Below are 24,475 nucleotides of genomic sequence, written 5' to 3' on the forward strand. Positions count from 1 at the left end.
CAAAGACCAAGAACATGTCCTTAGTTCTTCTCAAGTACTTAAGACTGTTCTTCACAGCTATCCAGTGCTTCTTGCCTGGATCCGACTGATATCTGCTTGTGACACTCACAGCAAGAGCTATATCAGGTCGTGTACACAGCATGGCATACATGAGGCTTCCTATTGCCGATGCATAGGGAATCTTGCTCATGCGTTGAATCTCTTCAGATGTGTTGGGGCACATCTTCTTGGAGAGATGAATTCCATGCCTTAGGGGTAAGAGACCCCTCTTGGAGTTTTCCATGCTGAACCTTTTCAGCACCTCCTCTATGCACATCTTCTGTGAAAGGCCAAGCATCCTTTTAGATCTATCTCTATAGACCTTTATTCCCAAAATATAGGATGCTTCCCCAAGGTCTTTCATGGAGAATTCTTTTGACAACCAGACCTTGACCGAGGTTAGCATGGGAATATCATTCCCAATCAGGAGAATGTCATCTACGTACAGTACGAAAAAAACGACAGCACTCCCACTAACTTTTTTGTAAAAACACAGTTCCTCTTCGTTTTTGATGAAATCAAACGTTTTGATTGCATCATCGAAACGAGTGTTCCAACTCCGAGATGCTTGCTTTAGTCCATAGATGGACCTTTGCAGCTTGCAGACCTTGTGATCTCCATCACTGGAAGTGAAACCCAAAGACTGTTCCATATAGATATCTTCATCAAGATATCTATTCAGGAAAGCAGTTTTCACATCCATCTGCCAGATTTCATAATCATGAAATGCTGCAATGGCAAGCAATGTTCGGATGGATTTTAGCATGGCTACAGGTGAAAAGGTCTCCTGATAGTCAATGCCTTCGCGTTGACTATACCCTTTCGCCACAAGCCTTGCCTTATAGGTCTCTACCTCTCCATCCGAACCTATCTTCCTTTTGTAGATCCATTTGCATCCAATAGGTACAATACCTTCTGGTGGATCTACTAAGGTCCAGACTTGGTTGGAATGCATGGAGTCTAACTCTGACTTCATAGCTTCCAGCCATTTCTCGGAATCGATATCAGATATCGCCTCGTTGTAGGTTTTGGGATCCTGTATGTGATCCCTATCTCCCACTAGGAACATTTCCTCGGTATCCTCTTCTAGTATACCTAAGTATCTATCGGGAGGATGGGAGACCCTACTAGATCTACGAGGTGGTTGAGGGACATCGTGCACTGGCTCTTTATGAATGGGTTCTATAGGATCCATGACTCGTTGCTTTTCAGAGACTTTCTCTTCAAGCTCAATTTTCCTCCCACTGCCTCTATCAAGGATAAACTGATTTTCCAAGAAGATGGCATGACGGCTCACAAACACATTGTGATCCTCTGAGATGTAGAAATTGTATCCTAATGACTCTTTAGGATATCCTATAAAACGAGCACTTATGGTCCTAGCCTCTAACTTGTCCGCCTGTAGTCGCTTGACGTGGGCCGGACATCCCCAAATCTTGAGATGACCCAGACTTGGTTTCTTACCATGCCATATCTCATACGGTGTGGTAGGAACGGATTTAGAGGAAACTCTATTCAATAAATAAATCACTGTGAGTAAGGCATCTTCCCAAAGGAACATAGGTAAATCAGTGAAGCTCATCATGGACCTGACCATATCCAATAGGGTCCGATTCCTCCTCTCTGACACCCCGTTGAGTTGAGGTGTACCCAGAGGTGTCCATTGTGAGACTATGCCGTTTTCTTTGAGATAGTCCCGGAATTCTCTACTAAGGTATTCTCCTCCTCGATCTGATCGAAGAGCCTTAAGAGGTTTTCCAGTTTGTTTTTCTACTTCATTCTTGAACTCTTTGAACTTTTCAAAAGAGTCAGACTTGTGTCTCATAAGATACACATACCTATACCGTGAATAATCATCGGTAAAGGTAATGAAGTAAGAATAACGTCCCCTGGCTAGCACATCGAATGGGCCACATACATCTGTATGTATTAGGGTAAGTATTTCAGTGGTCCTCTCCCCATGTCCTACAAAGGGCAGTCTAGCCATTTTTCCTTGAAGACAGGACTCGCAAACTGGATATGACTCGGAAGTCAATGAGCCGAGAAGCCCATCTTTATCCATTTTGTTCATCCTATCCTCTCCAATATGGCCAAGTCTGAGGTGCCACAAATATCTTTGGTTTATCTCATCTCTGGATCTTTTGGATCCTTTGGCACTCACATCTTGCTCGGTAACATTCACAGATACATCCATATGTAAATGATAGAGACTGTCAATTATGAAACCACGTGCGACTATTTTATTTCTCAAATAAATAGAACAGCAGTCTTTGTCAAATGTAAAAACATGACCTTCCTGTGCTAGACATGAAACAGAAATCAAATTTCTGCTAGCAACAGGTACATAATAGCAGTCTCTAAGTATTAAACTAAATCCAGACGGTAGTCGCAGATGGTAGGTGCCCACAGCCACAGCAGCAACTTTTGCCCCGTTGCCAACCCTAAGGGTTACTGCACCTTCCGCCAGCCTTCTACTTTCCTTTAGACCCTGCATGGTAGTGCACAAATGAGCACTAGAACCAGAATCTATAACCCAACTAGAAGTAGAAAAAACCGTTAGATTAGTTTCAATTATGAGCAAGTCTATACCTTCTGAAGGTGTGTCACCTTTCTTGTTCTTCAGGCTCTCGAGGTATGAAGGACAGTTTCTCTTCCAGTGGCCTTCGACATTGCAGTGGAAACATTTTCCTTTGTCGTTAGCCTTTTTCTTTTGAACTTCCTTCTTTAGCTTCTTGTCTTTCTTCTGCTTCTTAGCAGGCTTCTTTTTCTTCCAAGTAGACTTTCTCTTGGAACCAGAAGTCAACTCAGCAGCAAGGACATTGCCCCTTGAACCTTTCAAGGCTCCCTCAGCAGTTACCAACATGTTGATTAGTTCAGTCTTAGTGCATTCAATCTTATTCATGTGGTAGTTTACTATAAACTGACCAAATGAATCGGAAAGTGACTGTAGGATCAAATCCACTTGTAATTCCTTGTGCATGTCCATACCGAGCTTCTCAAGCTCCTCTAGGTCCTTGATCATGGTCAGACCGTGATCATGGACAGACTGCCCCTCGCGCATCTTCGCTTTGAAGAGCCTCTTGGACACTTCAAAACGAGCTGTGCGACTCTGCTCACCATACAACTCTTGCAGGTGTGCCAGTATGTCCCTAGCAGTCTTTATATTTTCATGCTGGCATTGGAGTTCATTAGACATGGATGCCATCATATAGCATTTTACTCTAATGTCATCATCCAACCACTTTTTATGCATTTCACGCTGAACATCAGTAGGACGTGCTGGTAGTGTGGGGATATCTGAATCGAGTATGTAGCCTATCTTCTCACAGTCCAAAACTATTTTGAGATTTCTAAGCCAGTCTTTGTAATTGGTTCCGGTCAGTCGGTTGGTCTCAAGAATACGGGTCAAAGGGTTTGAAGCCGACATTGTATCTGCAGAGAGTAAAGATTCTAGTTAGACTTTTGTACTTGATCCTAATCTGTTCTAAGGTCTTTTAGAACAAATGTAACTCCCACTATTTTCTCGAATCCCTCACACTCCCCTGGTAGGGAAACGGAAATTCCACACGACTAGGGTTTCTAGTGGGTACTGCGGTCCCACCAATTTACATGCCACCTCACCTAACAGTTATTGGTGACACATAGATGGATGAGTGTACAACTCTTGTACAATGCTTCTCAAGCATGTTGCAGTGCAACTTGGTCTCTAAGCCATGAAGACCTCACCTAATAGTTATTGGTCCCATTTCTTAGTTAAGTCAGACCCACCGTATAACCGTAGGAATAAAGTCGTCATTGGATCCTCACCTAACAGTTATTGGTGCCCAACCCCACCTTTATCCTACAACATCTCATGTCTATAGAGAGGTCCAGCCCTCCGATGCAACTTGACCACTGTGTCCAGCCGAGACAAATCAACATCAGAAAAGCCTTAGCAGCTCTACTACAGTGGAAGACCTATTGACTTAATATTGGTTAATCAGGTCTTAGTGTTTGCAACTTGAGCCCTTCATAAGAGGTAATCGAACAATTGGCCAGGTAAGCAGGTGGGAGGCTCCCCTTACTCAGAGAGTAAGGTCCTAATTAAGTAACCACCTTTAATGCTTTCCTAGACACCAATTAGATCAATTAATCTAATATGACTTGCTCATGTCGGTTCACTCTCGACTTGATTGAGGAGGTTTTGATTTAGGTCTCAATTGGGTTTGATACATCATATGTAAATCTATCTACCCGACTCGCATTCACATCACATGCAAACGGCTCATCACAGGCAGTTATAATCGCAGCATCAAATTAAAGCTAAACTTTAAATAGGTGATGATCATGGATTCTAATTAGGTCGTATTACAAGCACATGCACATCAATCGATCAAGTGGTCTTCAACTCTTGAATTGGTTCTAAGCCTCCTTGATTCGATCCTTGATCAACTCTTGATCCCATCGCCATCAACCGCTTAGATCACCTTTCATCTCATGCCTTTGCTTCAACTTGATCGTTGATGTACATCACATCACAGAAATACAACCAGATGTAAAATAAAAATAAAAATAAATTACATCTCCTTTTAGGAGACACGCAGGCCTCTCAAAACATCAAATAAGATGCATGCAAGCATCTGAAAAATTACATGACATCGCAGATCACATCGCAGGTCATTACATTTGATACCAAAAGGGGTTGAATCCTATGATCATCACCGTATGCAACAATTATAATTTTCAGATCTGAAAACTAACTGATTATATCATGACATAGGTCGCTGATCATGCTAATCATGATTCTAAACTTTGTAATCCCATTAACAATGCAATTAGAATCATCTTTTTATCACATAAAAATCAGCATGCAAAAAATCAGCACCCCTGAAAAATCTGCATGCAGAATTTTTCAGCATGCATGATCATTCAATTTTCAGATCTAATAAGCCTTTAGATATTTAATTCCTACCTTAATCTACGAAACCTAGGCTCTGATACCACTGTTGGGAACCCGCCCATGCCGCTGATATTTCAAAAATTAAATCAGATGGCAGCGGAATCGGCATGCACGGGTTCGACGTTCATCGCATGAACGTTGTTTCGAGACCTTTCGTAATTAGGTAAGAATTAAAACTTTTAAAACTATTAGGAAGATCAAATCTTCACTTTGCGCGGGTAGATGATCACCGCAAATCTGAATTCGTGGTTTTGGAAGAGGGTTCGCTTGAAGCCGTTCAAACGTCCGGCCTCTACGGGTATCCACACGAAGCAGGATCCGATCCAAGCTTTCTATCTCACCGGGGTGCTAGCTCCCTTGCAGAGATAGCTTTGATGGCTGATGTCCTTTCTTTCTTTCAACTCTTGAAAGTGCTTGAGAGGAGGAAGAAGAAGGATGAAGAAGAGGAAGAAGATGAGCCCCTACGCAGCCTTCTTCTGTTGCTTGCGTTGGATGAAGAAAGGGTAGAGGAGGAGGCCGCCAACACTTGGTGAGCTTCTACCCTTGCTTGCGGCTGCAACTAAAGAGAGGAAGAGGGTGGCCACGGCACAAGAGGAAGAGGATTCCAATGCCCTAGGGCGCCGGCCTCATGGTGCCTTTTATAGCCATCAAGGGCTCCTCCAAAGTAGGAGCCCTAGATGGTTTTCCAAAGAGAGAAGGGGGGCGCCGGCCCCTCTCTTCATGCCGCACACAAGGAGAGGAGGAGGGGCGTGATCCCTCCTTCTTGTGATGCCCTAATCCTCTTCCAAAGAGGATTAGGTGCCTCTCTTATGGTTTAATCCCAATCCAATTAGGATTAGCCAATTGGGTTCAATCTATGCTAGTCCTAATCCAACTAGGACTTGAATGAATCATGACTCAATTGAACTCTTCAATCCTAATCCAATTAGGAGTCATGTTGATTCATTAGATTATTAATTAATTTAGACTTAAGGAATCCTAACCCAATTAGGATTTGTTTAATTTTTAGTCCTAATCCAATTAGGACTCTAATTTGAATCCGAAGTCCTAATCCAATTAGGATTTCTAGGAATCCTACTCCAAGTAGGAATCCAATTTTAATTCAAAATTCCTAATCTCATTAGGATTGTAGGAATCCTATTCCAAGTAGGAATCCCAGTCCTACTCCAACTAGGATTTCCAGTCCTAATCCAATTAGGACTCTAGGAATCCTACCCGAAGTAGGACTCTTGTTTCAAGTCCAATTAATTAATTCCCTTGATTCCTTCTTCAACTTCTTTATCAATCAAATTGATTACTTGTGATTCTTAATCACGATTTCAACCATCGAATCGGTCAATACTTCTAGTGTGTGTGACCCCATAGGTTCTATTCTGACTGGTAGTGAGATATATTGTGATCTCTATCTCAATATCATTGAAAACTCCTTTCAATGGGTTGGAACGATTCCAACTCAACTCATTAGGGTTTATCGATCATCGAGATAATCCGTGTGAGTCCCACCATCCACCAGTGACACCTAGCAGCATGTAGTGGCTACCCAGCAGAATGGAATGATGAACCTCTAGGTGCAGTTAACATGTGATACAGTCCTACTATTGTGGATCCCTACAGGACGGAGGTCATGGACAACTCGTCAAACCCCATCGTCTGTCATATGTCAAGATTTATTCGACTTGAGTTCGATAGTGGAAAACTCTTTTTCCACTTTATATTACTGCCCTGGCCAAGGTCTTAGAACTCAGTCTAATAAATCACATAGGATCACTCCTCTTCTATCAAGGTCGATCGATTCCTTATAGGTGCATACCCTACTCCTACAGTGAACCTACTGCAGCCAATCTACACTGCATGGACCCATATGGCTAGAGACCATGTATGTGTGCAGTCAAACTACAATAACCTCACTGTGAGTAGCCGAAGCACCGCAGGTCAAAGGACCAGTCACACTACTGCAACATCAAGCAAGTCACTGACGAGTGGATAGACATCCAAGTGACTTCTTGTCTTGGTCACGCTCAGTACCCTTGTTCTCTAACAAGCACCTGCACTATCACTTCAGTGTCCCTACACTGTGGACTCAAGTCTCGTCCATCCAGAAGGAAAGTGATCTGTGCACTGATCGGATCGATCACCGTCCTCGTGATGATCCATTGATCAGGAGCATTTAGAAATTAATCACCAATGATACATGGCTCAAATTCTCAACTCTTGAGAATATGTATCATCATCTTATTAATTTCTTGGACGATTCATAGACACATAAATAATATGAATGAAAAGATGCCTTTTATTTATTCAATAATAAACAGTCAAGTACAAAATTATGTCCCTAGAATCAACAATGTGTCAGCCAAATTGGCTTCTAGGGCATACATCTAACAAAAACAAGAGTCCTACTTGGAGTAGGATTCATAGAGTCCTAATTGGATTAGGACTAGAAATCCTACTTGGACTGTGATTCCTACTTGGACTGGAAATCCTATTTGGAGTAGGACTAGGAGTCCTACTTGGAGTAGGATTCATAGGTCCTAATTGGATTAGGACAGGAATCCTACTTGGACTGGGATTCCTACTTGGACTGGAAATCCTATTAGGAGTAGGACTAGGATTCCTACTTGGAGTAGGATTCCTATAATCCTAATTAGATTAGGAGTTTTGAATTAAATTTGGATTCCTACTTGGAGTAGGATTCCTAGAGTCCTAATCGGATTAGGACTTCGAATTCAAATTAGAGTCCTAATTGGATTAGGACTAGAATTAAACAAGTCCTAATTGGATTAGAATTTCTTAAGTCCCAATTAATTATTAATCCAATGAATCAAGATGGCTCCTAATTAGATTAGGATTGAAGGGTTCAATTGAGTCATGGTTCATTCAAGTTCTAATTGGATTAGGACTAGCATAGATTGAACCCAATTGATTCATGATTTGGACTAAACCAAATAGGAGCCCTAGATGCTATTTAAGAGGAGGCTTGGGGGCTGACCTAATTCATATGAGAAGCTCTCCCCTTGTGGCCGTACGCCCCCTTTCTCCTCTCCTCTTGGATCAGCCGCAAGCAAGAAAGAAAAAGATCCATGGTGGTCTCCTTCTTCCTCCTCCGTTTGGGATTCAACGCAAGAAAAGGAAAGGCTGCATCTAGCTTTTTGGATCTTCTTCCTTGATCCTTTCATCTTCTTCCTCCTCCCTCTAGCATTCAAGAGTTGAAAGAAAGGGAGGTGATCAGCCATCAAAACCAATCTCTACAAGGGAGCTAGCACCCCGGGGAGATTAGAGCGATTGGATCGGTCCTCTGCTTCGTGTGGATACCCGTAGAGGCCGGGCACTTGAACGGCTTCAAGCGAACCTTCATCCTAAACCACGAACTTCAGTTTGCGGTGATCATCTACCCGCACAAGGTGAAGATCTGATCTTCTAAAGGTTTTAAAAGTTTTTAATCCTTATCTATCTACGAACGGTTATCAAACGACGTTCATGCGATGAACGTCGATCCCGCGCATGCCCCTTCCGCTGCTATCTGATTTTTATTTTGAAATATCAGCGGCATGGGCGGGTTTCTAACACTCATAAGATACACATACCCATACCGTGAATAATCATCGGTAAAGGTAATGAAGTATGAATAACGTCCTCTGGCTAGCACATCGAATAGGCCACATACATCTATATGTACCAGGGTAAGTATTTTAGTGGTCCTCTCCCCATGTCCTACAAAGGGCAATCTGGCCATTTTTTCTTGAAGACAGGACTCGCAAACTGGATATGACTCGAAAGTCAATAAGCCGAGAAGCCCATTTTTATCCATTTTGTTCATTCTGTCCTCTCCAATATGGCCAAGCCTGAGGTGCCACAAATATTTTTGGTTTATCTCATCCCTGGATCTCTTGGATCCTTTGGCATTCACTTCCTGCTCAGTAACATTTACAGATACATCTATATGCAAATGATAGAGACTGTCAATCATAAAACCACGTGCGACTATTTTATTTCTGAAATAAGTAGAACAGCAGTCTTTGTCAAATATAAAAACATGACCTTCCTGTGCTAGACATGAAACAGAAATCAAATTTCTGCTAGCAGCAAGTACATAATAGCAGTCTCTAAGTAATAAACTAAAACCAGACGGTAGTCGCAGATGGTAGGTGCCCACAGCCACAGCAGCAACTTTTACTCCGTTGCCAACCCGAAAGGTTACCGCACCTTCCGCCAGCCTTCTACTTTCCTTTAGACCCTGCATGGTAGTGCACAGATGAGCACTAAAACCAGAATCTATAACCCAACTGGAAGTAGAAGAAACCGTTAGATTAGTTTCAATTATGAGCAAGTCTATACCTTCTGAAGGTGTATCACCTTTTTTGTTCTTCAGGCTCTTGAGGTATGAAGGTGATGCGATCCGATAGAATTTGATCTGTATCCCAAGATTCTTGACTCTTCTTGATTTCTGGAAGGGTAGTTCCGACCTGATTGCAGACACCATTTCTAAAGATCCGTCCGTCAGATTGATCTCAATTTTGGATATGTTATAGATCTCTGCGTTAGCTTTCCAGCGGTAGGTCGTGGGTCTAGAGATGACGTCGGGATCTTAAGATATCAGCCTCCGACTGATGACTGCGCAGAGAAGGACGGGCTGAAAATCCAACGGGAAGGAGTTGTTTGTAGAAGGTGGAAGGGATCAAGGAGGGGAGGAAGAAGAGGGAGGAGGTGGCTGGCCTCTCGGGACAGAGGTGGTGCAGCCGGATGAAGGAGGGGGCGGCGGCCTTGGACGACGGCCTAGGGAGAGGAGGAAGGCGTCGCAAGAAGAGAAGAGAGAAGGGAAGAGAGTTAAGGCAAAAGCCTTTCAATCAATTTTTGCATGCTGAAATAGGTGCTCACCACATCTATTTATAGGTGGCTACCGGACTCCTTAACTTGACTTGATCTAATTGAATTCAAGAAACAACTAAACCCAAAGCGACTCTAATAAAGGCCAAGTCGGCTAACCCGAGCAAGGCTATGCTGAAATAAAATTAACATCAAGGACTCAAAAGCAAAAATAACCAAATGGTTAAGTCCGAGGCGGTCTAGTGGATCCAACCGCATCACTCCACCACGCTTCCCTTAACCTTGTCCTCAAGGTCGGAAGTCAGGGAAACGATCAAGTATCTCAGTCTCAAACTCCCATGTGGCCTGGTCTGCTGCTCTCCCCAGCCACTCCACTAGTATCTGGGTTTCCAGTCGTCCTTCTACTCGTATTCTATGCTTCGCCAGCACTCGAACCGGCTCCACTATCTCGTCCTCCGATGGCTCATGTATGATTGGGCCGACAGATGTCTTGGGTCCAAGCCGGGCCCTCAGAAGCGACACGTGGAATACCGGGTGAACTCTCGATGTAGTCGGCAAGTCCAAGCGATACGCCACGGGTCCAATGCGCTCCATTATCTGAAAGGGCCCATAGAAGCGATGAGAGAGCTTCTGGTTCGCCATGGGCCGCAGTGTCAACTGTCGATAAGGCTGCACCTTGACGTATACCCAGTCGCCCACCTCGTATACTGGATCTCTGTGCTTCCGATCATGCAGCTGCTTCATCCTGTTCTGCGCAGTCGTTATGTGGAACTTTAACCGCCGTAAGGTAGCATCGCGGTCTAAGAGCTCAAAATCTGCCTCTGTCCGGTCCGCATGTGACAGTGGATCATAAACTCGCAGCGTCGGTGGTACTCGTCCATACACCGCCTCAAAGGGTGTCATCCCTATGGCTGAGTGGAAAGCGGTGTTGTACGAATACTCGGCCCAAGGTAAATAAGAAAGCCACTCTCGGGGCCGATCACCAATCATACAGCGCAAGTACTGCTCGATGCAGCGGTTTACCACCTCCGTCTGCCCATCGGTCTGAGGGTGGTAAGCCGAGCTCATGGCAAGCTTCGTCCCTTGCTGTTTGAAGTAAGCCTGCCAGAATGCGCTAACAAAAATGCGGTCACGATCAGAAACAATAGTCCGAGGCATACCATGTAATCGAGCAATGTCCCGTATGTAGACCTCTGCCACCCGTCGAGCAGAAAATGGAGTGCGAGCGCCGAAAAGTGGGCATACTTGCTGAGGCGGTCCACAACGACCATGATCACTGAGTACCCTCGAACTAATGGCAGCCCCTCAATGAAGTCCATCGACACATCCTCCCAAACCTGATCAGGAATCGGTAAAGGCTGAAGTAGACCCGCAGGTCGCAGTGAATCCGCCTTGGCCCTTTGGCACACATCGCATTGCTGTACATAAGCTCTGACCGCTGCCTTCATGCCTACCCACGTACAGCTCTGACTCAGCCTCTTGTAAGTCCTGAAAAATCCCTCGTGTCCAGCAAAAGGAGTATCATGGAAGTGCTGGATCAATACCTGCCGCATGGCTGAATCGGTGGGCACGCGGATCAACCCATGGTCCAGAATCAACCCATCTCGGTCCTCCAGCTCGGGATGACTGCTCGGATCTGCTGCCAACTCCCTCTGGATCTGTACTAGGTCCGGATCCCGGCATGTGGCGGTCCTCAAGTCTGAAATAAAAGGAAAAAACGGCGTAGTCAAAGCCGCCAACTCGCCGGACTCGGGATGGCGCGATAGTGCATCCGCTACTCGATTTTCTGCGCCCTTTTTGTACACCATCTCATAGTCGTAGCCGAAAAGCTTCGACACCCACCTCTGCTGGGCTAGAGTATGTATGCGCTGCTCAAGAAAAAATGGAAGGCTCTGCTGATCAGTCCGAACGATGAATCGGCGGCCGATAAGGTACGGCCTCCACTTTGTGACTGCATGGATGACCGCCATCATCTCCTTCTCATATGTGGACAGCGAGTGGGTCCTAGGGGACAACGCCTTGCTCATGAAAGCAATTGGCCGTCCCTCCTGCATCAAAACAGCACCAATGCCGGCACCGGAAGCATCGCACTCGACTACAAACGGTTTGGCGAAATCGGATAGTGCCAAAACCGGGGCCGTCGTCATGGCTTCCTTGAGCTTCTCGAATGCTTCTGTCGCTGCCTCGGTCCATCTAAACTCGCCCTTTCGCAGCAACAGGGTCAGTGGCGCGGCGATCTTTCCATATCCCTCCACAAATCGGCGGTAATAACCGGTTAGGCCCAAAAATCCTCGCAGCTCCTTTTGGTTCTTGGGTAGCGGCCACTCGGTCATGCAATGTATCTTTGCTTGGTCCGGCTCCACACCTGCAGCAGAGATGACATTGTTAGATGTATGCCCTAGAAGCCAATTTGGCTGACACATTGTTGATTCTAGGGACATAATTTTGTACTTGACTATTTATTATTGAATAAATAAAAGGCATCTTTTCATTCATATTGTTTATGTGTCTATGAATCGTCCAAGAAATTAATAAGATGATGATACATATTCTCAAGAGTTGAGAATTTGAGCTATGTATCATTGGTGATTAATTTCTAAATGCTCCTGATCAATGGATCATCACGAGGACGGTGATCGATCCGATCAGTGCACAGATCACTTTCCTTCTGGATGGACGAGACTTGAGTCCACAGTGTAGGGACACTGAAGTGATAGTGCAGGTGCTTGTTAGAGAACAAGGGTACTGAGCGTGACCAAGACAAGAAGTCACTTGGATGTCTATCCACTCGTCAGTGACTTGCTTGATGTTGCAGTAGTGTGACTGGTCCTTTGACCTGCGGTGCTTCGGCTACTCACAGTGAGGTTATTGTAGTTTGACTGCACACATACATGGTCTCTAGCCATATGGGTCCATGCAGTGTAGATTGGCTGCAGTAAGTTCACTGTAGGAGTAGGGTATGCACCTATAAGGAATCTATCGACCTTGATAGAAGAGGAGTGATCCTATGTGATTTGTTAGACTGAGTTCTAAGACCTTGGCCAGGGCAGTAATATAAAGTGGAAAAAGAGTTTTCCACTATCGAACTCAAGTCGAATAAATCTTGACATATGACAGACGATGGGGTTTGACGAGTTGTCCATGACCTCCATCCTGTAGGGATCCACGATAGTAAGACTGTATCACACGTTAACTGCACCTAGAGGTTCATCATTCCATTCTGCTGGGTAGCCACTACATGCTGCTAGGTGTCACTGGTGGATGGTGGGACTCATAGGGATTATCTTGATGATCGATAAACCCTAACGAGTTGAGTTGGAATCGTTCCAACCCATTGAAAGGAGTTTTCAATGATATTGAGATAGAGATCACAATATATCTCACTACCAGTCAGAATAGAACCTATGGGGTCACACACACTAGAAGTATTGATCGATCCGATGGTTGAAATCGTGATTAGGAATCACAAGTAATTAATTTGATTGATAAGAAGTTGAAGAAGGAACAAAGGAAATTAATTAATTGGACTTAAACACAAATCCTACTTCGGGTAGGATTCCTAGAGTCCTAATTGGATTAGGACTGGGAATCCTAGTTGGAGTAGGACTGGGATTCCTACTTAAAATAGGATTCCTACAATCCTAATGAGATTAGAAATTTTGAATTAAAATTGGATTCCTACTTGGAGTAGGATTCCTAGAAATTCTAATTGGATTAGGACTTCGGATTCAAATAAAGTCCTAATTGGATTAGGACTAAAATTAAATACATCCTAATTGGATTAGGATTCCTTAAGTCTAAATTAATTATTAATCTAATGAATCAACATGACTCCTAATTGGATTAGGATTGAAGAGTTCAATTGAGTCATGGTTCATTCAAGTCCTAATTGGATTAGGACTAGCCTAGATTGGATCCAAATTGGTTCACCCTTGGGCTAAGCCTAATTGGATTAAGGCTAAACCACATTAGGGCCTCCCAATCCTCATTAGATGAGGATTAGGGCAACATGAGAGGGAGGGGCTCACGCCCCTCCTCCTTGGATCTCTTGGTGCGGCAACAAGAGGGGTCGGCGCCCCTCTTGGTAATACATCAAGGGCTCCTAACTTGTAGGAGCCCTAGATGTTATAAAAGGAGGACTCTTGGGGGCTGACCTAATAGATATAGGAATCCCCCTCCTCTCCATCACGTGGCCACCCTCTCCCTCTCCTCCCTTGGTTCAGCCGCCATCAGCAAAGGGAAAAGAAGAGGAGGCGTCTCCCTCCTCTTGGTCTTCTTCCTTGGCTCCAACGCATGAAAAGAGAAGAAGGCTGCAGGGGCTTTTGATCTTCTTCCCATCTTCATCCTTCTTCTTCCTCCTCTCAAGTGCAATCAAGAGTTGATTGAAAGAGAGGACATCAGCCATCAAAGCTATCTCTGCAAGGGAGCTAGCACCCCGGTGAGATAGAGAGCTTGGATCGGATCCTGCTTCGTGTGGATACCCGTAGAGGCCGGACATTTGAACGGCTTCAAGCGAACCCTCTTCCAAAAACCACGAATTCAGATTTGCGGTGATCATCTACCCGCGCAAGGTGAAGATCTGATCTTCCTAATAGTTTTAAAGGTTTTAATTCTTACCTAATTACGAAAGGTCTCGAAACAACGTTCATGCGATGAACGTCGATCCCGCACATGCCTCTTCCGCTGCCATCTGATTTAATTTTTGAAATATCAGCGGCATGTGCGGGTTCCTAACAGTGGTATTAGAGCCTAGGCTTCGTAGATTAAGGTAAGAATTAAATATCTAAAGGCTTATTAGATCTGAAAATTGAATGATCATGCATGCTGAAAAATTCTGCATGCAGATTTTTCAGGGGTGCTGATTTTTTACATGCTGATTTTTATGTGATAAAAAGATGATTCTAATTGTATTGTTATTGGGATTACAAAGTTTAGAATCATGATTAGCATGATCAGCGACCTATGTCATGATATAATTAGTTAGTTTTCAGATCTGAAAATTATAATTGTTGCATACGGTGATGATCATAGGATTCAAACCCTTTTGGTATCAAATGTAATGACCTGCGATGTGATCTGCGATGTCATGTAATTTTTCAGATGCTTGCATGCATCTTATTTGATGTTTTGAGAGGCCTGCGTGCCTCCTAAAAGGAGATGTAATTTATTTTTATTTTTATTTTACATCTGGTTGTGTTGCCCAGAGATGGTCACCCAAGAGGGGGGTGAATTGGGTGTTTTAAAACTTTTTAGCTAATTTAAAAATAAAACACACAAATATATGAACTAAAGCAAAGATAAAGCGATAAGAAGAGACAACCACAAACACACGGTTTTATAGTGGTTCGGAGCCTTCACCGCTCCTACATCCACTCCCCAAAGCGCCTTTGGGAATTTCCACTATAATCCAAGATTACAGTACGGTAGTTTTGCGAGTTCACTACCCAACTCGTTGTTTTACACCGGGCTCACAACAAACCCAAAACCCCCAATTTCTCTTAGGCTTGGGACGCCCTTTCCCTTGTTCCAAGTCCCTTGACTGGAACAAGCACCACAATAAAAGAGTGTACAAAAGGATATAAAAGTTCTAGAAAGCAAATATAGCACTTATGAACAATGAAACTCGGAAGAATCTTTTTGCCGTTGGAAGCATGGGAGATGTTGATTCTTCCGATGTGGGACGCGTAGGGTTGGGTGTGAGCTTTGAATCCCGAGCACACGAGGGTGGTTGAGCTTGAAATCGCTTGGGAGACTTGAAAGCACTTGATTTCCTTTCTTGAATGCACTCACTCCCTTGAGCTTTTCTTTCTAACTTCTCTCTTGAATGATTTTGCTTTTGGTTGGTGAAGAGTTGTTGAGAAGCACTTAAGAGCTCCCTTTTATAGCCCAAAAAGCAAATATAACCGTTAGAGATAAAGTAGAGAAGATTTGAAATTCAAATCAAACCTGAAAAGCTGTCAGTCGCGTCCCAGGCGCTCCGGGGACGTCTCCGCTACAACGAGAGACGTCTCGCCTATAGGATTTTACTTTTTACTTTATCTGGGGTCGACTCGGCACTTTACGGGGACGTCTCGGCGTGTTAGCGCTTTTTGAGTGGGGACGACTCCGCTTCTTTATCTCCGAAAATCATGTCCTCTGGAATTCCCTGAGAGAGTCGACTCCGCTCTTTCAGGGGACGTCTCCGCTTGTCTGCACTTTATGCGTGGGGACGACTCCGCTTTCTCAGGGTCGACTCCGCTTCCTTATCACCGAAAAAACCATTCTCTGGAAAACCCTGAGAGAGCCGTCTCCGCCATCTTGGGGACGACTCGGGAAGTCTCCTTTTTGCTTGCGGGGACGACTCCGCGTACAGCGGGGACGTCTCGCGCATATCCCTTGAAAAGCGTCTTTCTGCCGCCACTGAGAGAGTCGACTCCGCTACTGAGAGAGTCGACTCCGCTAACGCGGGGACGACTCGACAGGAGCCGGGGACGTCTCCAAGTGTGCCAGTTCTTCCTGTTTGTGCCAGAGACGTCTCTGAAACTATCAGGAGACGTCTCGGCTGTCCCTGAACTTTTTCTTTAGCTCAAAATATTCTTCAATAAATTCATAAAAATTATGGGAACTTGCCTAGACATTTCTTAACAATATTCTAAATAAAACACATGAATTTCTCAATTAAATTGTTAAGATATAATGGAATTTTACTCTAGTGTTTTGTATTCATCAAAATCCATTAGGGGGTTAACAATCTCCTCCTTTTTGATGATGACAAAACACTGAGTATATGCAAAATTTGAAATTTAAACATATACACAGTATTGATCAGATATACAAGTATAATGTTTTGATTTGAACTAGATACAATGTGCATCACTCAAAATATTCAATTTTCAGTTCTTTCCTTGTGCATAAGATTGATCTTTATAGTTCTTAAATGATTTTATCATATGAACTGAATTTGAATCAAGTTAGAATGAAATATTGATGCTGAAGATAATTGAAAGCTAGATTCTTTTTGACTCCCCCTTTCTTTTCCAGAAGGGCAATTATCTTAAAATCAATATTCTTCAATTTTATCTTTTCTAAATCAACTTTGGAGTATGATTAAAAAATTTGCATTCCATATTCAATATCCATGTCTACTCCCCCTTTCAATATACAATATCTAATTTCTACTCCCCCTTTCAATATACAAATATCTACTGTTTAAAAAATTTGCATTCCATATTCAATATCCATGTCTACTCCCCCTTTCAATATACAAATATCTACTCCCCCTTTTTGTCATCAACATGAAGGGGACAAATTATCCTTTTTAGTAAAATTCAGCATATTCAAGGTGTGCTCCCCCTGTTTTATGTGCATTGTTTCTTTGTATCAAATTTGAATACTCAAGGTATGTGGTAGGATTTTTATGGCATATCACACAATCACATACACAATCACAGAAATACATACACAGAATTGGCAATGTACACAAGGTTTTCAAAAGAAATTGTATTCATTCATATGTCATTGTAGAGCTTTGAAGTCAGTACATAGTCAAAAGAAGAAATCATTACAAGTATTGATTTCTAATACAAAAGTGTTTCAAAATGGCCTAGGATTTACAAAAAGAAGATCCTACAGGATATCCATCATCGGCGTCGTTGCTCATGGGGCCTACCAGTTGTACTTTGTGCATAAGCCTTACAGGCTGCATCTATGAAACCATTGATAGAATCCATGAGGGTCTTAAAGTGATCTCCCTGTGACTTGTGGAAACCTGCCCCAAGTGCTTCAAACTCTAAGGTTGCCATCTCAATTCTGCCTCTAAGTTGGGCAACTAAGGTGCCCACATTGCCATCTGGCTTTGTCAACTCTTTGAGGCTCTTGGAAATGGCCTTCAAGCTGTCCTTGAGCTCTAATGATCTGCAGGTTTGGGTGGCACCCACCTCAACTATTTGTTGCTCTTGGGCTTCAATTTGAGCCTTAATTTCCTGCAGCTCTTGTCTGATGGGGGCCAGCTCTGCAGACATCATGGATCTCATCTCCTCCCTCATCTGCTGACAAATAACAGATGCTAAGGTGTGCATCTGCTCCTCTGATAGGAAGGAGGGCCCACTGACTGGAGGAGGTGGTGGCATGGATGTGGAAGGTCCAGCTGAGCTGGAGGGAATATCAGGGATGTCCATGTTGCTAGGTGGAGGAGAGTGATGGTCAGACTCATGATGTGGGATCTCAGCCTCTATGGTTTGTGCTTTTCTTTTTGGAACCTTGACCCAAGACCCATCTATCTTGTGAAATTCCATTCTTCTCATTGAGCCCTCATTGTAATAGTCGGTGTTTCTTAAGGGCTTTGCAGGTTCATTTGATGGAATGGAAACCTTGAAGTGTTTGAAGATTAAGGTAAAGATCATGCCATAGGGTATACTAAATCTAGAATACCTATGACATAGGGCAATGTAATTTAGCATGAGTCTAGGAAGGTTTAGAGGGATCCCTAGTAGGATGTGATGCATTATAACTAAGTCTCGCTCCGAAACAAAATCGAAGCGACCGGTTTTAGGAAATAGGACCCGGTTGACAATGCTTAAAAGGAGTCTCATCTCTGCATTTAGGTCCTGGGAGTTGACAACATCAAGAGGGCCGCAGTCCTCTCTTCCTAAAATTAAGTTTAGAGCTACTTCCCTTTGGGGATGTGAGGTTGGAGCCTCGCCGTCCCTAGGGATTTGCAAAACAGTGGATAAGATGTCCTCATTAATTTCTAGTAATGTCCCTCGGACATGTGCGGTGAACCCTAAGTCCCCTAAAGCCATATCACTAAACATTTCTCTAACAAGGCCGGGGTAGGTCGAGGTATTGAGGGTGCAAAGATGCTCCCACCCTTGGGCTCGGAGTCTCTCTCCAATAGAGAACCCCTCATGATCTAAAAATGCAAAATCTATGTACCTACCGGTTGTGACTTTGCGATTTGCACAGGAAATCGTTGTGGTTGGCGGAGCAACCGGAGGAGAAGGTGCGGAGGGTTCTTCCCGCCGTTCCTCACCGTCGCCCGCTACTCTAGGTCGCTTCCCACGGGTCGTCCTAGCTTTCTTTGGTGCCATGGATGCTAGGATTTGTGATTTAGGGCAAATGGAGGCTAGGGTTTGTGATTTAGGGCAAATGGAGGCTAGGGTTTGTGATTTAGGGCAAATGGAGGCTAGGGCTTTCCGTTTTGGTCGGGAATGAGGGAGAAAGCTCGAGTCGGCTCGAGCGATTTCGACCTATTTAAAAAGGCCTCATTCGGTCCCCAAGACGTCTCCGCGACTAAGGTGAGACGTCTCCGCTTGGGGGGACGTCTCTGCGATTTGCCAGAGACGTCTCCGGCACTGAAAAATTTCAGACTGTATTCTATCTTCTCTCCTTTTTTTGTTTAATCACCCCAATCAATATGATCTCTTTTGATAAGCTTAGAGTGAATTTGTTTGTGATCCTCCCCCTCAATGATACATCCTATAAAAATTTGATAATGATTTTTGAATTAATAATATTGAAATGAGGAACGTTTGACCAAATTTCGAATACCTATGAAATAGGCTCTGAAAATATCTCCATGAAGAGTCCAAGGGAGGGTAACCATCCTCCGGAAAGTCAACCAGTTCGTCATTTAGTTTAGATGAATTCATGCTTTCACTTATGTTTGCCTTGAGGTGGATTACTAGTTCGAGTAGCAAAGCAATGCAATACAAGTTCAATTCATTTGCTAGGATCATACAAGCTCAAAGCATTCCTTAAGAAATTGAATCTGTCTTTACAAAGGGGCTTTGTAAAGATATCAGCTAATTGATTTTCAGTACATACATATTCAATCATCACATCATTTTTCAGCACATGATCCCTAATAAAATGATGCCTAATCTCTATATGCTTTGACTTAGAGTGTTGGACAGGATTTTTTGTTAAGTTGATTGCACTTGTATTATCACACTTAATTGGTATATTGTCCATTTTAATACCGAAGTCTTCAAGTTGTTGCTTGATTCAGAGAACTTGGGCACAACAGCTTCCAGCTGCAATGTACTCAGCCTCAGCTGTGGACAAGGCAACTGAATTTTGTTTCTTGCTAAACCAAGAAACCAAATTGGCACCCAAGAAGCCAATTATGATCCTCAGCAGCAACAAGGTGCTCCTGGGGACCCAATAGAGCCTTTTTCTGTCGAGTTTGCACCCAGCAAAATCAGCATCAGAATAAGCAGTTAAATTTATATCAGATTGTTTAGAATACCATAAGCCTACATTAGATGTCCCTACTAGATATCTAAAAATTCTTTTAACAGCTTGCAAGTGTGATTCCTTAGGACATGCTTGGTATCTAGCACACACACAAACACTGAATAATATATCTGGTCTACTAGCAGTAAGGTAAAGTAGAGAGCCTATCATACCTCTGTACAATTTGCAGTCTATACTTTTACCTTTTTCATCTTTGTCAAGCTTGCAACTTGAGCCCATGGGTGTGCTGATTTCCTTTGCATCCTTCATCTTGAATTTTTCCAGCATTTCCTTGATGTATTTGGACTGACTGATGAAGATGCCTTCCTCTGATTGTTTTATTTGTAGCCCAAGGAAGAAGTTGAGCTCACCCATCATGCTCATTTCAAATTCTCCCTGCATAAGCTTGGCAAACTCTTGACAGAGACTATCATTAGTAGCACCAAAAATTATATCATCCACATAAATTTGTACAAGCAATAAGTCATTTCCTTTTCTTTTAATAAAGAGGGTTTTGTCTACATTTCCTCTCTTAAATTTGTTCTCAATTAGGAAATTACTTAATCTTTCATACCATGCCCTAGGAGCTTGCTTAAGTCCATACAATGCTTTATGCAATTTATACACATAATCTGGATGTAAGTGATTTTCGAAACCTGGAGGTTGTCCTACATAAACTTCCTCCATTATATAGCCATTTAAGAATGCACTTTTTACATCCATTTGATAGAGTTTAAAATCCATGAAGCATGCATATGCTAAAAGCAGTCTAATAGCCTCTAACCTAGCAACAGGAGCAAAAGTTTCATCAAAATCTATTCCTTCCTCCTGATTATATCCTTTGGCCACTAGCCTAGCTTTGTTTCTTATTACTATCCCATCTTCATCTAGTTTATTTCTATATACCCATTTGGTGTCTATAATTGAAACATTAGGGGGTCTTTTCATTAGAGTCCAAACTTCATTTCTTTCGAATTGGTTTAATTCCTCTTGCATAGCATTCATCCAATTATCATCTTTTTCAGCTTCTTCTAGTGATTTAGGCTCTATTTGTGAAACGAAAGCAAGATAATTACTAGTGTTTCTTAAAGAGGATCTAGTTCTTATACCTTGTGAAGGATCACCAAGGATTAGATCCTTTGGATGACAATGTGCATACCTCCATTCTTTAGGAAGATCTTGATTTCTTGATGGAGGTTGATCTTCTTCATCTTGCTGATTTGTATCCTCTTTGATCTCATCCTCATGTTGTTTGTCTTGTATGGAGAATTTCTTGATCCCGTCTTCAAGTATACCTGCATCACCATCTTCTTCTTTTCTAGAAGAATCTCCATTAGTTTCATCAAAAACAACATGAATGGATTCTTCAACAACGAGAGTTCTCTTGTTGAAGACCCTGTATGCTCTACTAGATAAGGAATAACCTAAGAAGATCCCCTCATCTGATTTAGCACTAAATTTACTGAGATTGTCCTTTCCATTATTCAAAATAAAGCATCGACAACCGAAAACATGAAAATAACTTATATTTGGTTTCTTACCTTTCATCAATTCATACGGTGTTTTCTTTAAGATGGATCTAACTAAAGCACGATTTAAAATATAACATGAGGTATTTATTGCTTCAGCCCAAAAATACTTTGGTAGATCCGATTCGCACAACATGGTACGAGCCATATCTGCTAGTGTGCGATTCTTCCTTTCTACCACCCCATTTTGTTGGGGTAAGTTGTGATTGATACCATTTTCGTCACAAAACTTTTCAAAGTGTTGATTTTCAAACTCGGTACCATGATCACTCCTAATTGCTTTTAGTTTAAGATTAAGTTCATTTGAAACCTTATTATGAAACTTGATAAAAGCGGGAAAGGACTCATCTTTGTGTGCAAGAAATGAAACCCATGTAAAACGTGAAAAATCATCAACAATGACAAGACCAAATTTCTTACCCCCTAGACTAGCAGTTCTAGTGGGTCCAAACAAATCCATGTGAATTAGTTCTAAGGGTTTTGATGTTGAGACTATGTTCTTAGACTTAAAAGAACTTCTTGTTTGTTTCCCTAATTGACATGCCGCACAAATTTTATTCTTTTCAAAGTCTATTTTCGGTAGTCCTTTGACTAGATCCTTTGTAATCAATTTAGAAATTAAATCCATGCTAGCATACCCTAACCTACGATGCCATAACCAACTAGTCTCATTGACTTTGGGATTCATAGCTACAAGACATTGGCCATCCTTCATGGTGAGATCATCAAGATCTACCATGTAAACATTTCCATGCCTATGTCCTGTGAGTATGACCTCATTGTCAAATGGACTACTAATTATGCATAGTGATGATTCAAATGATACTTTAAATCCCTTGTCACAAAATTGACTTATACTTAACAAATTATGTTTTAGTCCATTAACCAACAATACATTATCAATAAATGAGGAGGGTGATATGGAGATTTTACCAACACCAATAATTCGGCCTTTAGCATTGTCTCCAAATGTGACTAACCCTCCTTCTTTCGATTCCAAGGTGACGAAGAGATTCTTGTCACCGGTCATATGCCTTGAGCAGCCACTATCAAGATACCACATTCTCTTTTTATTTCCGGCTACAAGGCATACCTGCAAAATGATCATGTGAAGCTCTCAGGTACCCAAGTTTTCTTGGGTCCTTCGTGGTTAGTGTGGTTGGTTCCCTTAGGCACCCATACTTTAGTTATGTTTTTGGCTTTCACAAATGTACTCTTGTTAGTTTGGATTTTTCTTTCAATACAAGAGTAGGCTTTATGTCCATTCTTTCCACAATGAAAGCATGTAGGTTTTTCAGTTTTTACATCTTTTGCTTTTACAAAGAAATTCTTTAGATACTTTTGTTGTTTATTAGTTTTATATCCTAATCCGGCTTTATTGAAAACAGCTCTTTGATTTGAAAGAATGAGATTTAATTTTTCAGAGCTTTGTGTGAATTTTTCAACAATTGGTTTGTACTTATGTACCTCATTCTTAAGATTCAAATTTTCTTTAACTAGTTCTTCCTTATCTTTTCTAAGAGATTCAATGTTTTGTGCAAGTGAGGTATTATTATCGAGTAGGGATTTTACTTTCAGATTTAATTCCTTAATTAGTGTTTTTGCCTTTTCATTTTCAATGCTAAGTTTTGAATTTTTGATTTCTAGGTTAGTAGTGTTAATATTTTTAACGCTCTCCTTTTCAATTAATAGGTTTTCGATATTTTCCTTCAGTTTTTGATTGGGGCTTTTAATTCTTTATTCTTTGCTCCTAACATACTACAATCACCCATAAGTTCTTGAAAAGCTTCATACAATTCTTCTAAAGTAAAATTTATGGTTGGGTTTTGACATACCTCGTCATCTTCGAACGCCATGAAGCATAGATTGGCGGTCTCTTCCTTCTCTTCCTCGGAGGATGATGTGTCACTATCATCCCATGTTGCCTTCAATGCCTTCTTCTTCTTCTTTCCAAAATACTTCTTTTGTTGAGGGCATTCGGAACGAATATGTCCCGGTCTCTTGCAATCATAGCATACAATTGGGTCTCTTTCTTTTTCTTTTTCTTTTTCCCAATCATTTCTCCCTCCAAATTTCTTTCTTGGGAAGGGTTTCTTTCTTCTCATGAACTTTTTAAACTTCCTTACTATCAAACCCAAGTCCTCATCTTGACTTTCTTCTTCACTCTCACAGCTCTCTTCTTCACATACACTTGAGGTAGCCTTGAGTGCGATTGTCCTTTTCTTTGGCAACTCTTCTTCATGCTGCTTCATCGTGAGCTCATGCGTCATCAATGAGCCCAAAAGTTATTCTAGCCCCAAGGTGTTAAGATCTTTAGCTTCTATGATCGCCGTGACTTTTGCTTCCCAAGCTTTTGGCAAAGACCTGAGAATTTTACTCACAAGTTCCGGGTTAGTATAAGATTTACCCAAACTCTTTAGACCATTAATTATATCAGTAAAGCATGTAAACATGCATGTGATGGTTTCATTGGGTTCCATCTTAAACAACTCATATTTGTGAACTAGAATGTTCACTTTGGACTCTTTAACTTGATTTGTACCCTCGTGGGTAACTTCAAGTCTATCCCATATTTCCTTAGCGGAAGTACATGTGGAGACTCTATTGAACTCATTTGCATCTAAAGAACAAAATAATGAGTTCATGGCTCTAGAATTGAGTTGAGCCATCCTATCATCATTCTCATCTCAATCCTCTTCAGGTTTGGGAACCCGAATGCCATTGACCACGTGTGATGGTTCTTGTGGTCCCTTGACTATGACCCTCCACAAGGCATAGTCTTGTGCTTGAATGAAGATTTTCATTCTAGTCTTCCAATAGGTATAATTTGTCCCATTGAAGAGTGGAGGTCTATTGGTTGCTTGCCCCTCGACAGGAACATTGTTAAAGGGTGTTCCCATCTAGATCTTTGGTTAAGACGGTTAGGTCT

The sequence above is a fragment of the Phoenix dactylifera genome, chromosome 7 (genome assembly GCF_051530095.1).
Source record: "Phoenix dactylifera cultivar Ajwa chromosome 7, Ajwa_hap1_PhDact_Kaust_v1.1, whole genome shotgun sequence".
NCBI classification, from domain to species: Eukaryota; Viridiplantae; Streptophyta; class Magnoliopsida; order Arecales; family Arecaceae; genus Phoenix; species Phoenix dactylifera.